The sequence below is a fragment of the Kogia breviceps genome, chromosome 4 (assembly GCF_026419965.1).
Source record: "Kogia breviceps isolate mKogBre1 chromosome 4, mKogBre1 haplotype 1, whole genome shotgun sequence".
In the NCBI taxonomy this organism is placed as follows: domain Eukaryota; kingdom Metazoa; phylum Chordata; class Mammalia; order Artiodactyla; family Physeteridae; genus Kogia; species Kogia breviceps.
The window spans coordinates 102,599,077-102,615,271 of record NC_081313.1 but is presented as its reverse complement, the minus strand read 5'-3'; the positions used below and the strand labels follow the sequence as shown (position 1 = coordinate 102,615,271).

Genomic DNA, 16,195 nt, shown 5'->3' with positions numbered 1-16,195 from the left:
GATGGTGGATGGTCTTCCGTGGTGGAGCCCACCTCTCACTCCCCCCGCTCCTTCTCCTCCTCACCAAGCACCGGCATTGGGCACTTGCTCTGACTTAGGCTCCTCTCTCCCTTGGGTGTTCCTCTCCCACTCATACTGCTCAAAATGATGCTTCAGTTTTAGCAGTGGAAAACAGGTATACATTTATTTTTACTTTTTTAACCCAGAATAAGATGCTAGTGGAGGAGGCCACCTTCTAGTACTGGGGCAGCCCCATCACCCTGCTGGGCTAGTATGCTTGCTGCCCCTGGTACCTGGAGTATATGGAGTCTTGTGACAGCACCATGCTGCCAAGATAACTGTCCTGCGACAGCTTGGGCTGGGAGAGGTGGGCCTGGCTCACGTGGAAGGGCTGGCTGATGGAGATGCAGCCTGTCTTCAGGGCACCCTGTGAGACAGCTTTGACGGCACATGCCTGGCTGGCCTGGCTGTTGAGGAGATTCCTCTGGCTGGCCCAGGAGGCCCAAAGCTGTTCTTCTAGAATCCGCCATGACCAGTCTTGCCTTTTGGGGTGCCCCACCTGTGGATGGCCTGTTAGCTTGTCCAAAATACCCCAGTGGCAGCATGGATGATGGCATGACCAGGTTGGAGGCAATGGGGACTGTACATGGAGGTCATGAGGCTGGGGTAGGCACTGATCATGCTGATCTGGTCATGGGTCTGGAAGCACATGTTCAAAGGCTGGCCCTGGCTGCTCTGATCATAGACTGATCCTGGGATAATGGCTTTCTGGGGTCATACATGAATGTTGTCATGAAGCGGGCTCCAAGGTTGATGGTGATGACTAGCTTCCTGGGCTTGCTGAACTGCATGAGGCTCTCCTGCAGATTGTTTAGTGCCCCCGCCCCCAGCAGGTGGTTGTAGTTCAGCAAGTGGTTCTAGAGCAGCTGCTTGGACAGGGCCCTTGGGTTGCCCATAATGTGCTTTGGTCAGGGCCACATCAAGTGCCTGGGGTTGTTTAAAAATCCAGTGCTTTGGTGCTTACTTGCCCACATGCAGAAGATGATAAAATTGTTCTTGAGCCCCTGAAATACATCCACACTGCCATTCTCCACCTCTTGTTAGGGCTTGGTGTGCAGGGAGTTACTGAGCTGCATGTACTGCGCTGGTAGGAGCGTTGGCCCTCATAGGACATGATGATAGCAATCTGGTCCAGCTTGGCAGCTGTCTTCATTAGCTTTGTGGTGATCTTTTCTATGTTTGCAGCTTCTGGCCTGTTAGGTAGGTGGTACCTGACCTGATGATCTCCTCCTGGCCCTGGGTCACACAGAGCATCTTCACATGACCTGCTGCTGTTCTGACAAGGATCCTTGCAGAATATGTTGGACAGGAAGGCTCTGAGTGCAGGGTACCTCTGATCCTGGACCTGGAAGTGAATGATGCAGATAGGAAAGGTGCCCAGCACCACCAAGTACTCAAGGAGTGACTGGGACAGCCCAGCCTTGGCTGCCTTCTTGCATATCACCAAGAGGCCCAGCTGGCAGTGGTCATCCACAAGGATCAGGTGCTTGGCTCTGAGGACACAGGGACCATGCACTCCAGGGCTTAGTGGCCTGGGTCCCTGTGAAACTGCATCTTGGCAAGCTTCAGTCACCCGCATGTACAGCAGATGACATCTGTGTTCACGAGCAGTTCCCTCTCAGGAGTCTGCTTCAGGGCCAAGTACCACTTCTGGTCTGCAGATGACAGCTCCCAGGTATTGTCCTTCAGCAACTGCAGCTTCTGGAGCTCTGGCATGCTACCTGTGTTCCTGATCTGCTTCTGCAGGGCCAGCATGTGCAATGGGGAGGCGAGGACCCTGGCACAGAGCTGCATGACTTTCAGCCTGGTCAGTGGATCTTCTAGGTCAGCTGATCCTTGGCTATGTTAGTTGGGGCACAGACTAGCACAGGCCCACTGAGCCAGATGGTAGATGAGGGTGGCTGAGGTCACATCTTCCCTGTGCCTAGTTGTCCCTGGATCTGGCTCAGTGGTCTCTGCAGCACCATCCTCAGAAGTCAACCTGAGAGTGGTGGAGGTCTTGGAACTCTTGTGCTGTGAAGTACTTGGGCAGCTGGCACTTTCTGTTCATGCCTAGCAGTTTATGGTAGATGTAGCCCAACATGGAGCTCTCCTCCACAGCAGATGTTTTCAACACTCTGCATTCTGTCTAATGAGGCTGACTTCCACATGAATTCCACCTGGAAGTCATGAGTTACCTCCAATGTGCGCCCACAGCTACTCTGCAGCTCAATGGTGATCTCATTGCCATAATTATCAGGAGCCTTGATGACATGGCCGATCCCTTTCCACGGGGGCACCAGGTCCCCTTTGTACCACAGGCAAATCTTGTTTCCCCTGTATGAGCTGCATGTCTCCTAACCAAACTATTACTAAAGCCTGATTATCAAAGTCAGTCTTGGGCAAAGTGAAGTAGGCAATTCTCTTCTTGTTAAGGCCCAGGTCCCACCTGACAGTGATGTTACCTTGACTCTGGGACTCTTTCAGTTTCTTAGAGTAGTTGGTCTCCAGCTTGACCAGAGGGCCAAATATGTTCTGGTATTGGTAAGAGTCCTCCTACCTGGGGATGATATGCTGGGGCCCCGCCTCCACCCCGGCTTCTCCAGGTCCTCCAAGGTGGTGGAAGGATTTTCCTTGCAGAGCTACTCCAGCTGGCTCATCTACAACGTGGTGATCTGAGCCAACAGCTGTTCCTGCTCAGAAGGGATTGTGATCAGCCAGGACAGGAAGTAGTGGTCCTGGATCCGGGGTTTCCACTGTGAACTCTCTCAGTTGATTTTCTTGAGGCTGCTCTGAGTGGCTTAGGGCTGGCTGCACAGTTGCCCCATGACCCAGGTGGCTTTGGTAAGAATGAAGCCAAGGAGTAAGGCCTTGCTGCTGACATAGTCATAACACTCCAGAACCGTCTCCCCTGGGGCCCATCCTTGTGCAGAGTCATCTCTTTGCATTTTGCCCTCAGAGGTGACTTAGAATGTGGCTGCCAGAAGCATTTCCATGATCTACTGAACCACTCTTGCTGGTATCACAGTAAACCATGCAGTCGGGATCGGGTATTCCCCAGTAGCTGCAGGCATGTATGAGACATTCTTCCTGTAACAAGTATCGTCTTCATCTTCTTTGAAGTTCAACTTGGCCAACTGGCTGGTCTTGCCCACGTTCTCATTCTCTCCTGGTTCTGCAGGATGCGCACGGGTCAGCCCACCTGCGAGTCCACCTCTCCGGCTGCAGCTTCCACACTGACCCGGCCTCTAGTGCTGCCACCCTGGGAGGCGCGTCTGTGCCTGGCTGGGGAAGGCGAACTCGGTGCATTCGAAATCCGAGCGCTGCGTGTGGAAGCCTGGGCGGTGGCTTTCTGCGCATCCAGGAAGGTGCGCATGTGCGGGCTAGGCGGAACCGCCTCCAAGCTCACGCTGCTGCCTTTGCGCTGCACGGAGCCCTCAGCCACGCTGAGGTCTAGGCCGCTGCGCAGCTGGGCAGTATCCAAAGGGCCGCCACCGCGCGAGCCACGCGCCCAGAGCTGCCCTTGCTGCCCTCGGAGCCACCCGCAGCTCACAGCGACTGCAGGAACCGCCGTCGCCACGGCCTGTTGTAAGTACGTTGCTTTAAATTTACCTGTTCTGTCGGACGTGAGGCGGTCTCCATTGCATCCTTGATTTCTGATATTATTTTTTGTTTTAGGAGTTCCATTTTATTCTTTTGATATAAATTCTACTTTTCTTGTTGATTTCTCTATCTTGTCATCCATTTTACAGTCATTTAAAATCTTTTTCTGAAAACCAGTATCTGGATCACCTGTGCATCAGTTTCTGTTGCCTCCCCCACTCCCACCCCCTTATTTTTTATTTTGTGTACCTGGTAAAGTTTTTATTGAATTACTAAAATTATGTGTAAAAATTATAGGGATTCTTGAAATGTTATCTTTCTCTAAAGGGGATTTCTTTAGCTTCTGGCAGTCAATTAGAGTCAGCATGGATTAATTTAATTCAAACGGGCTGAGCTGATTCACAGCTGGTTTCAAGTCTGTAAGGCTAGTCTATTTCTGGCTTAACCTCAGCATAGACTGTGGCCCTTCTGATGTCCAATTGAATACTTGGGGTTTTTATCAGAACCCCATCCTTTTGGTGGTTCTTTAATCCCATTTAAAAAATCTTCCCAGAACCATGAAACTGACAAAAATCCTGCATAGTTTCTCGAACTCATAGCAGCTACTTTCTGCGCCGCTTCTGTGCTTCTCGGCCTATACTACTTACTAACTGGCAAGTGCCTCAGGAGGAAAAAAGGCTCAGACTGTTGGGCTCAGTTCTTTGAACTGTTCTCTCTATAATCTTGGCCTCTTAGGTTCTGGCTGTCTTCATGCCCTTGAACTCTAATTTTAGTCGTTTTAGGCTCATGACATTGCTGAAGTTCTTTAAAAGACTTGACTGTTTAAAGCACAAACAGTAATAATGGGTATGGGGTTTATAGAATATGTTGAATTAAAACATATGGCTAATATACAAATTGAGTGGGGATTAAGTGAAATTATACCATTATATAGTTATTGTATTGTTCTTTAATATCTTATGAATTGAGACTGTGGTAAGTTAAGTGTGTGTATTACTATCTATAGGGTAACCATTACAACACATACCAGTGGATGCACACAAAGAAGTATTGCCAAAATATCAATAAAACAGATAAAATTGGATAAAAATTATTCTGTAAGCACAAAAGACAATAGAAATAAATGAACAATAGAACACATAACAGATGGGACAAATAGAAAACAAATACCAAGGCAGTAGAATTAAACTGATCTGAACAAAACCATAATTCCATAAAATGTAAATGGACTAAATGCTCCATTAGAGAGAAGGAAATTACAAGACTGTTTAAAAAGCAAGACCTATCTACATGTTTTTTACAGGTTATATTTTATAATATATAAAAACACAAATAAGTTCAGTTTGAGAAGTGGAAAAAGATATATATAAAGTGAAATAAATCTATGACACAGAAATTCCATTTCTAGGTATTAAACCAAGAGAAATGAAAACATATGTCTATGAAAATGTGTATAAGAGAATATTCATAGCAGGCTTTATACAAAGTAGTAGCCAAAATTTGAAAACAATCCAAGATGCCCATCAATACGAAAATGGGTGAAGAAATTGAAGTATATTTATACAATGGAATACTTAACAGTTAAAAAGAATGAACTTTTTGATTGATGAAACAACATGGATAAATCTTATAAATAGTATCTGAGTGAATGAATCTAGATGCAAAAGAGTACTTATATAGTAGAAAAATGGAAACTAAAAAGGGGTCAAATGGAAATTTGAGAAGTGAGATGAAATGAGGTCATAACAACAGACTGGACAGTGAGAAAAGATCAGTGAACTTGAAAATCAATAGAAATAAACCAAACAAAAGCGCAGAGTGAAAAAAATAAAAACCAGTATTGAACTCTTTATTGTAGGACAACACTGGTATTGAACACACATGGAATTGGAATCATGGGATGGAAGAAAAATTGCATTAGAGAAAAATATTTGGAGGAAAAATGGTGAAACCTTTTCTAAGTTAAAACACATTATGAAAGCTTAATTACTTATTGAATATGTAAGCTCTGTGTGACTTGCAAAGTAAATTTTTCTTATCCAGCAAACTGATATGCCATTTGAGTTATGATTTTAAGCTTTACTGGGATATAGTTGAAAAAACCGACTACACATATTTAAAATGTACAATTTGGTAAGTTTTGACATATGAATTTACTTATGCTCATTTGTAATTCCTCTTGCTTATTCTCTCCCTGATCCCCAGACAACTAGTGCTCTGAATTCTGTCAGCAAGGGTTAGTTGGATTTTTTTGGAATTTTACATAAATGGAATAATGCATTATATACTACTTTTGTGTATGTTTTTTCACCTAGCTTAGTGATTTGGAGGGTCATCCATGTTGTATCTATAATTAGTTCATTCTTTTTTATTGCTCAGTAGTAATATAATTCTATTCAATGAATTTTTAAAACTGGTAATACTAAGCTATGGTGATGATTGCCTCAAGCAGAAGGTGAAGAGACTGATTGGGAAAGGCCTAGAGGGAAGTTTCTGTAGTATGGGTGCTGTTTATAGGGTGTACACATGTTAAAACCCATTGGACTATATTCTTAAGATATGTGCATTTCACTGATTGTAATTTATACCTCATGAAAAGAAAAGAGAAGGCAGTGTATGAAAAATAACCAGGTATACTGCCTAATTGCCATCCTAGCTGATGGATATTATCATGTGCTTAGGTCAGTTATCTATTTTTAATGTTTTTGGTTATCCACAAGGACTATCTTTAGATATGTTTTTAAAGCATTTTCCTGTGATTTAACTCTTTGTGAATGCTAATTTAAGAAAAGTGTACTTTATGATAGCTTTTATCAAAACACTTTTACTCCCCCCAAGTTGTCTTTATGGAAATAAAATTTATGCCCCCAATTGACTATACCTATGATAATTCCCAATATATTAGAATGGAATTGCTAATGTTAAAGCCTCGTTTTTATAATTTGTTCTTTGTCAATAAGATATAATAAAATACCATGCATCCCTTATATCAGATAGACTTAAATTCTGTCATAAAAATTGAGATGTAGGGGCTTCCCTGGTGGTGCAGTGGTTAAGAATCTGCCTGCCAGTGCAGGGGCCACAGTTTCAAGCCTTGTTCCGGGAAGATCCCACATGCCATGGAGCAACTAAGCCCATGTTCTACAATTACTGAGCATGCACTCTAGAGCCCCTGAGCCACAACTACTGAAGCCTGCATGCCATAAGTACTGAAGCCCACGCACCTAGAGCCTGTGCTCCGCAACAGAAAGCCACCACAGTGAGAAGTTTGCACACTGCAATAAAGAGTAGCCCCCACACGCAGCAACAAAGACCCAATGCAGTCAAAAATAAACATAAATAAATACATTTTAAAAAATTGAGATGTTATTCAAACTAACTTGTAAATCAGATAATTTCAATTAAATAGCATATTTTTATTGAATGAAAAATGATTGAAATCTAAGCATTCATTTATTCATTTAAACATTTATTAACTACTTACTGTAAGAGTAGATGTGCAGTTTTATCCTACCTACCGTAGGATATCTTTGGTCTTCTCAATATTAAATATTAGCTTCTATAGAAAAGTCATCACATTTTTATATGGTCTGGTATATATAGCTCAATATTAAACTGTATATAATTAAGCTATCTTCAGTATTAGAGTATTATTGAGTATACACAATGTTGAGTACAGAATAGCCAATATTGCACTCAATATTATACTCTATATTAAGCTATATGTAATCTAAGTAAAGGGTGTTCTGTTTATCAGAGCCTCCTGGTGCCTGGACCACCTCTTGTAAACAGTCTTTTCTGTTCCATCTTCAGTTTTGTTTAAATGCCATTCATTATGGCAGAGCAAAAATGTATACTTTAGTGTCCAAGTGTCTTTGAAAAATAATTGCTCATCCAGATAAATCCACAGTCCTCCAGCTTGAGTTTTGCTTGTACAGGGTTTGGATTATTATGACTTTACAATTAGAACCTCAGTGCAACAATTACCATTTAATTATAATTTATCTTAGTGCTTACTCTTCTTACCTCAATATCCCATCATTTGATGCTCTGATGGCAGCCAAAATGGGACCAGGAGCCTCAGTGCTGAGCTATTCTTGTGCTGTGAGAACTCTAACATTACTCTCCTGAATGGAAGGAGCTCTCCAGAGGTTTCTGTTTGTCCCTAAAAAAGATTCAAACTACTTGGCTTATCAGGCCTTCTAAAGAGTGGCCTCTTTTGGTACCCTGACCTTGCTTCTGCCTCTCTCCCCCTTTGCTCATCACTCCAGTTGCTCAGGACTTCCTTCTGACCCCAGTGACTGACAAACTCATTCCTGTGCTTGTGTACTAGAGCATTCTTCCTCAGGTCTTCACAAGACTGGTTCTTTCTTTCCTTTTCTTTTTGTTTTTAAATCAAAGTATAGTTGACTTATTATTTTAGCTTCAGGTGTACAGCATAGTGATTTGATATTTTTATATATTATCTGTATGTCTTCTTTGGAAAAATGTCTGTTCAGGTCTCCTGCCCATTTTTAATTGGATTTTTTTTGGATATTGAGTTGTATGAGTTCTTTCTCTATTTTGATTATTAGTCCCTTATTACATATATCATTTACAAATATTTTCTCCCATTCAGTAGGTTATATTTTCTTTTTGTTGATGGTTTTCTTCACTGTTCAAAAGCTTTTAAGTTTGATTAGGTCCCATTTATTTATTTTTGCTTTTGTTTCCCTTGCCTGAGGAGATAGATACAAAAGTATATAGCTAAGACCTGTGCCAAAGAGTATACTGCCTATGCTTTCTTCTAGGAGTTTTATACATTTAGGTCTTTAGTCCATTTTGAGTTTACCTTTGTATATGGTTTGAAAAAATGTTTTAATTTTATTATTTTACATGTAGTTGTCCAATTTTTCGAACACCACTTATTAAAGAGACTGTCTTTTCCCCATTGTATATTCTTGCCTCCTTCGTCGTAGATTAATTGACCATATGTGCATGGGTTTACTTCTGGTCTCTTTATGTTTTTCCATTGGTCTATATGTCTTTTCTTGTGCCAGTACCATGCTCTTTTGATTACTGTAGCTTTGTAGTATAGTCTGAAGTCAGGGAGCATAATACCTCAAGCTTTGTTCTTTTTACTCAAAGTTGCTTTGGCTATTTGGGGTTTTTGTGGTTCCATACAAATTTTATGATTATTTGTTCTAGTTCTGTAGAAAATGTCATGAGTATTTTGATAGAGGTTGCATTAAATCTGTAGATTGCTTTGGGTAGTGTGGACATTTTAACAATATTAATACTTCCAATTGATGAACATGGGATATCTTTACATTTATATGAATCATCTTCAGTTTTCTTCATCAGTGTGTTATAATTTTAAGAGTATGTGTCTTTCACCACCTTGGTTAAATTTACTCTTAGGTATCTTATTAGTATTATTATTATTTGACTGCATTGGGTCTTAGTTGTGGCACATGGGATCTTCGTTGAGGCATGCAGGATCTTTCGTTACAGTACACGCTCTCTTCGTTGTGGTGCTCAGGCTTCCCTCTAGTTGCAGTGCTTGGGCTTCTCTCTAGTTGTGGCATGCGGGTTTTCTCTCTCTAGTTGTGGCACGTGGGCTCCAGTGCACGTGGGCTCTGTAGTTTTGTGGCATGTGGGCTCTCTCGTTGAGGCATGCAAGCTCAATGTAGTTGTGGCACATGGGCTTAGTTGCCCTGCAGCACGTGAGATCTTAGTTCCTTGACCAGGGATCGAACCTGCATCCGCTGCATTGGAAGGTGGATTCTTTACCACTGTACCACCAGAGAAGTCCCAAGGTATCTCATTCTTTTGATTCAATTATAAATGGGATTGTTCTCTTACTTTTTGTTTCTGATACTTTATTATTAGCATATAGAAAAACAACAGATATCTGTATACTAACCTTGTATTCTACAACTTTACTGATTCATTTTTTACTTCTAATAGTTTTTTAATGGAAACTTTAGAGTTTTCTATATGTATAATATTATCATGTCATCTGCAAATAGTGACAGTTTTGCTCTGCCCTTCCAATTGGGATGCCTTTTATTTCTTTTTCTTGTCTGATTGCTGTGGCTAGGACATCCAATTCAATGTTAAATATAAATGGTGAGTGTGGATATCCTTGTCTTGTTCCAGATCTTTCAGCTTTTCATGGTTCAGTGTGATGTTAGCTATGGGTATGTCATAAATGGCCTTTATTATGTTGAGATCTGTTCTGTCTGTACCAACTTTGTTGAGAGTTTTTTTTTTTATCATGAATGGATGTTGAATTTTGTCAAATGCTTTTTCTGCATCTTTTGAGACGATCATGTGATTTTTATTCTTTGTTTCATTAATGTGCTGTATCACATTGATTGATTTGCAGGTATTGAACCATCTTTGCATCCTGGGATATGTTCTATTTGATTATGGTGTATGATGCTTTTTATGTATTGAAATTGGTTTGCTAATATTTTGTTGAGTATTTTATCTATATTCCTCAGATATTGGCCTGGGATTTTCTTTATTGCAGTGTCATTGTCTGGTTTTGGCATCAGGGTAATATTGGCCTCATAGAATGATTTTAGGAGTGTTGCCTTCTCTTCAGATCTTTGAAATAGTTTGAGAAGGATAGGTACTAATTCTTCTTTATATGCGGTAGAATTCCCCTGTGAAGACATGTGGTCCTGAACTTCTGTTTTTTGGGAGTTTTAAAAATTACTGATTCAATTTCAATGCTAGTAATCAGTCTGTTCAGGTTATCTATTTCTTGCTGATTCAATCTTGGAAGACTGTATGTTTCAGTTTCTTCTAGGTTATCCAATATGTTGGCATATAACTGTAGTATTTTGTTATGATTGTTTGCATTTCTGTGATACCAGTTTTAACTTTTCCTCTTTCATTTCTAATTTTGTTTATTTGGCTCCTCTCTCTTTTTTTCTTAATGAACCAGGCTAAAGACTTATCAATTTAGTTTATCTTTTCAAAAAGTAGCTCTTGTTTTCACTGATATTTCTGGGGGTTTTTTGTTTTAGTTTTTTTGGTCTCTTTTATTTATTTTCACTCTGACCTTTATTATTTTCTTTCTTCTGCTGACTTCGGGCTTTGTTTTACTTTTTCTAATTCCTTTTGATGGTTGTTTATTTGATATTTTTCTTGTTTCTTTTTTTTTTTTTTTTTTTTTTTTTTTTTTTTTTTTTTTTTTTTTTTTTGCGGTATGCAGGCCTCTCACTGTTGTGGCCTCTCCTGTTGCGGAGCACAGGCTCCGGACGTGCAGTCTCAGCGGCCATGGCTCATGGGCCCAGCTGCTCCATGGCATGTGGGATCTTCCTGGACCGGGGCACAAACCCGTGTCCCCTGCATCGGCAGGCGGACTCTCAACCACTGCGCCACTTGTTTCTTTAGGTAGATCTATATTGCTATACACTTCCCCCTTAGAATTGCTTTTGCAATGTTCCATAGATTTTGGAAAGTTGTGTTTTTACTTTCATTTGTCTCAGGGATTTTCTGATTTCCTCTTTGGTTTATCTGTTGATACATTTAAAAAAAATAGCATGTAGTTTAGTCTCCATGCATTTGTGGGTTTTTTTTTCTGTTTTTCTTCCTGTAGTTGATTTATAACCTCATACTGTTGTGGTCAGAAAAGATGCTTGATATAAATTATGTCCTCTTAAAATTATTGAGTAATGTTTTGTGGCCTAGCATGTGACGTATCCTGGAGAATGTTCTGTGTGTACTGAAATAGAATGTGTATTCTGTTCTTTTTGGATGGAATGTCCTATAAATATCTATTAAGTCCATCTGGTTTAAAGTGTCATTTAAGGTCTCTGTCTCCTATTGATTTTCTGTCTAGATGGTCTATCCATTGATGTAAGTGGAGTGTTACGTCTCCTACTATTACTACTGTATTCCTGTCAGTTTCTGTCTTTATGTCTTTAATATTTGTTTTATATATTTAGGTGCTCTCATATTAGGTGCATGTGTATCTAACATGTTATATTCTCTTCTTGTATTGATCCCTTTATCATTATATAATGCCCTTCCTCATTTTTTTCATATAGAATGTTTTTTTTAAATCTACTTTGTGTTATATGAGTATTGCTCTCCTGGGTTTCTTTTCACTTCCATTTGCATGGATATCTTTTTCCATCCTCTTACTTTCAGTTTGTGTGTGTCTTTAGCTCTGAAGTTGGTCTCTTGTAGGCAGTATATAGATAGGTCTTGCCTTTTTATCCAGTTAGCTACCTTACATGTTTTGGTTGGAGTATTTAGTTCATTGACATTTAAAGTGATTATTGATTGGTATGTAATGGTTGCCATTTTGTTACTTGTTTTTTATTTATTTTGTAGTTCTTTGTTTTTTTCTTCTTTTAGTCTCTTCCCTTGTGGTTTGATGATTTTCTTTAGTGTTAATGTTTGTATCCCTTTCTCTCTAATTTTTGTGCATCTGTTGTAGGTTTTTGATTTGTGGCTACCACAGAGTTCATGTGTATTGACCTATAACTGTACTACTTGTTTTAAACTGATAGTTATTTGAGTTCAAATCTATTCTGAAAGATCTGCATTTCTACTCCTCCCCCACGTTTTATGTTTTGATGTCATATTTTATATATTCATGCCTATCTCTTTACTGTCTATTGTAGTTATAGTTGACTTTAAAAGTTCTCTCTTTTAATCTCTGTACTAGCTTATTTGAATTGTTGATGCACTGCTTTTCTATATATTTGCCTTTACCAATGACTTTTTCCCTACCTCCATTTTCTTATTTCTTGTTGTAGCCTTTTCTTTTTCTCTTAAAGGAGAACTTTGAACATTTCTTGTAAGGTTGGGTTAGTAGTCATTAATTCAGTTTTTGCTTGTCTGGGGAACTCTGTCCTTCAATCTGAATGATTACCTTGCTGGGAAGAGTATCCTAGGTTGTAGGTTTTTTCCTTTCAGTAATTTAAATATATCATGCCACTCCCTTTTGGGCTGCAAAGTTTCTGCTATAGAAATCAGCTGATAGCCTTATGGGCATGCCCTTGTATGTGATTATTTTTCTCTTGCTGCCTTTAAAGTCCTTCATTTCTAACTTTTGCTATTTTAATTATGACTTGTCTTGGTGTGAGTCTCTGGGTTCATCTTGTTTGAGTCTGTCTGTGCTTCCTGAACCTGGATATCTGTTTCCTCCTTCAGGTTAGTGAAGTTTTCAGCCATAATTTCATCAAATACATTTTTGGTCCCCTTCTCTCTCTCTTTTTCTTCTGGGACCCCTGTAATGAGAATGTTAGTATGCTTGATGTTGTCCCAGAGGTTCCTTAACCTATCCTCATTTTTAACAATTTATTTTTCTTTTTGCTGTTTTGAATAGGTGATTTCCACTTTTCTATCTCCCAATAGCTTACGCATTCTTCTGTATTGCCTAATCCATTATTGATTCCTTTGAGTGTATTTTTCTTTTTAGTTATTGAATTCTTCATCTCTGACTGGTTCTTTTTTATATTTTCTAGTTCTTTGCTGAAGTGCTGACTGTGTTCATGTATTCTTTTCCCAAGTTAAATTAGCATTTTTATTACTATTGTTTTGAATTCTTTATCAGGTGAATTATTTATCTCTGTTTCATTAGGAATTTTTTTCAGGGGTTTTATCTTGTTCTTTCATTTGCAACATTTCTTCTGTTTTCTTATTTTGTTTAACTTTCCCTCTTTGTTTCTAAGAAATGAGGTGAAACAGTTACTTATCACGGTCTTGATGGTATGTCCTTTTGTGAGGGTGTCCCTATGTGTTCTGCATGTGCCTAGTGGCTTTGGTGGGAGAGCTGGATCTGAAGTCATCCTGGGCTATGACTTCCCTGGGGTGTGATGGCAGCCACTGCCTTGGTGGGAATTTGGTAGCATTTGAGTTGGAGGGGCTACAGCAGGAGCCATTTGCAAGCTGAGACTTCTCCTAGGCTGAATGGTAGTCACTGCCCTATTGGGGTTGAGGCCAGTTCCCAAGCTGCTGAAACAGGAGCTCTGAGGGAGGTTATGGCAGCCTCTACCTTGGTTGCGGGCATGTCCAATGCCCAAGGGCTTGAGGCTGCACTTGTGAGCTGGTTCCAGTTTTTCCCTGGTTTACTCACCTTGGTTAGAGGCTGGGTTGGGGCTGCAGGCATTTGACCCACACTACTGAACTTGTTCTTCTCCTTGCCAAGTGCTCATAAGTGGACACATGCTGGCAGTGGCAGTCTCTGCCCTGGCCAATGGCAGGCCCCGGCCAGGCTGGTTCAACTCTTTCCTAAGTGTACACAGGCATATGTGCTGGCAGTGGCTGTGGGTCTTGACTAAATTGCTTCTCTGCCCCTCCTACCAGACTCCCTGTGTCTCTTTCTTTACAGCCTTAGTTGTAGAAGAGCTGTTCTGGTGGTCTTCAGGTGGTTCAGCAAGGGTTGAGATATCATCATTCCCTGGGATGATCAGCCTTGGGTAGCAGGTGATTACATTGGATAAATTTGGCCACTGAAGGAGCAATGTTTTGTTCTTTCTGGGACAGGCACTTACTCTAGATGTAGATTTGCCTTTCCTGCATGCAGTGCTGCTTCAGTCAAAACTACCATCTGCGGACTCACAGATAAGGCCTGGGTGGGGGAACTGTGGGGGCCTCCTAGGGGTGAGGAGTGGGACAGGGGGCTGGTCCTCTGTCTTTGCTCACATGGAGACCCTCCTTGCCTCCACTTTCATTCAGGCCCTGCTTCATGTCACAACTGGGTTTAAATAGCTCCTCCTCCAGGAAGTTGTCCTTGATGTCATCACCTACTCCCACACATTAATGGGATGGCTCTTTCCTGTTTTGTGTATCAAACTCTCCCAACAAGTGTAAGATCCAAGGGTTAGAGCCAGAGAGGGTCCCGCCCATTGAGATCCCTGATTTCTACACCTCCCTATAGTGAGACCACAGCTGCTCACCTGTCTCCTTTTCAGAAAGTTGATCACCTTGCTTTGGAAGGCAGACAGCCAAAGTCTGTCAGAAACAGACTTCTGAGCCCACAATTAGCCCCCATCCCCACCCCTTCTCATACTACACTACTTCCATGGCCCAGCAGGGGACACACATGCCCAGAAGAAGGAGTTGGACCTGGGCTTGGCTCTGGGCTCCAGAGATGGGGGGACAGGGGAACTGAGGCAAGAGACCTTCTAACTCAACATTCTCTGATGACAAACAGGGAGAATCAGACCTTAGGCAGGAAGGGACTCCCTCCTTTCTAACCACAGGATCCCCCCACCCCATGCCCAGGCACACTCACCTCCAGATAATCCTCCATCACAGTGTTCAGTTGCAGCAGGTAACAGGAATGTGTTGAGGAAGGGGATGCAGTCCTCTGCCATCAGAGTGGGGTTGGTAATGAGCGCCCACTCTCAGGTGCTGCAATGGACCCTCCACTGATAACCCTCACCCTCAGTCTCCTGGCCCAACCTAGGCCCCCACATGGAGCAGCTGGGACCCTGCTAAGCCTCCTCCAAATCTCCCTTCCGTCCTCTGCCAGAACACCAAACTTCCTTTAGTCACCTCTCAGGCTGACTTTTGGCACATTCCAGGCTATATGGTTCCTGACTCCTGCCCACCCCCAAACCATCCTGTACCTAGCTCTTCCAGACCCTTCTCTGGTCACTTCCAGAGCAGTCAGTTCAGGTTCTCTGGCACCAGGATGAGGGTTGGAGGAGGTAGGGAGAAGTAGGTCCACACATCCACAGATTGAGGTGGACCTACAATGGAGGTAAGTTTCCAGGGGATGGTACAGCCCAGCCTCCACTCTTGTCCCCAGGGTCCTGGGACCTTACCCACAGTTCTTTTTCACTACTTTCCTCCTGGAGTGGAAGCCACAAGGCCTCACTTTTCTATGGGAATCAAAAGATGTGTGAGATCCAGCGTTTTGCTGGTCCCAACCCTCCTGTACTGTCCCACCCTGTTCTGTAGAGGCAAGAGGCCCTCCTTCCACACCCAGAGGCCACTCACTGTTTCAGTAAGTCCTGTGGTTCATCATCCTCATCAGAAAATAGGAAGATATCTCCAGATGTGTAGAAGCCTATGATGGCGTCACATGTGATGTATGTGGACAGGAGCTGTGTATGGTATCTAGTGTGCATGTCCAACTCTCTGTCTAGTATTGAGGCCCAGGGATTGTGTCTGCTTCATTCACTGAGTTATGTTAAGTATCTCCAAAACTGGCTGCATGTAGTAGGTGCTTGATCTGCATTTTTGAATGAATGATCTCCAAGCACAAGCACCCCAGACATCTGGGTGGTCCTGGGGCCCCTTTGCTGCTTCCAGAGATCTCTCATCTGGCAACACGAAGGACAAGGATCAGATCAGCTAGAAGAAATCTCAGTTTCCTTGACAAATGGAAAAACGGGTTGCTTTCCACGTGCTTTTCCATGCTGAGAAAGGGCAGAGGTTATTGAGGGGTGAGGCAGATGTGTTTTAATGGGGAAGGGACAAAAAATAAAGATGGACAACCATAAACATGGATGGACCTAGGGGCTTTCACTTATATGTGGAGTCTAAAAACCAAAACAAATAAGAAAACATACAAAACAGAAACAGAGTCATAGAT

General features: G+C 41.8%; 1 pseudogene; it reads right to left on the bottom strand.

Moving 5' to 3' along the window:
- Window positions 1–268: 268 nt before the first annotated feature.
- LOC131755719 (regulator of nonsense transcripts 1 pseudogene) lies at window positions 269–15,728 on the bottom strand (annotated as a pseudogene).
- Window positions 15,729–16,195: the final 467 nt, after the last annotated feature.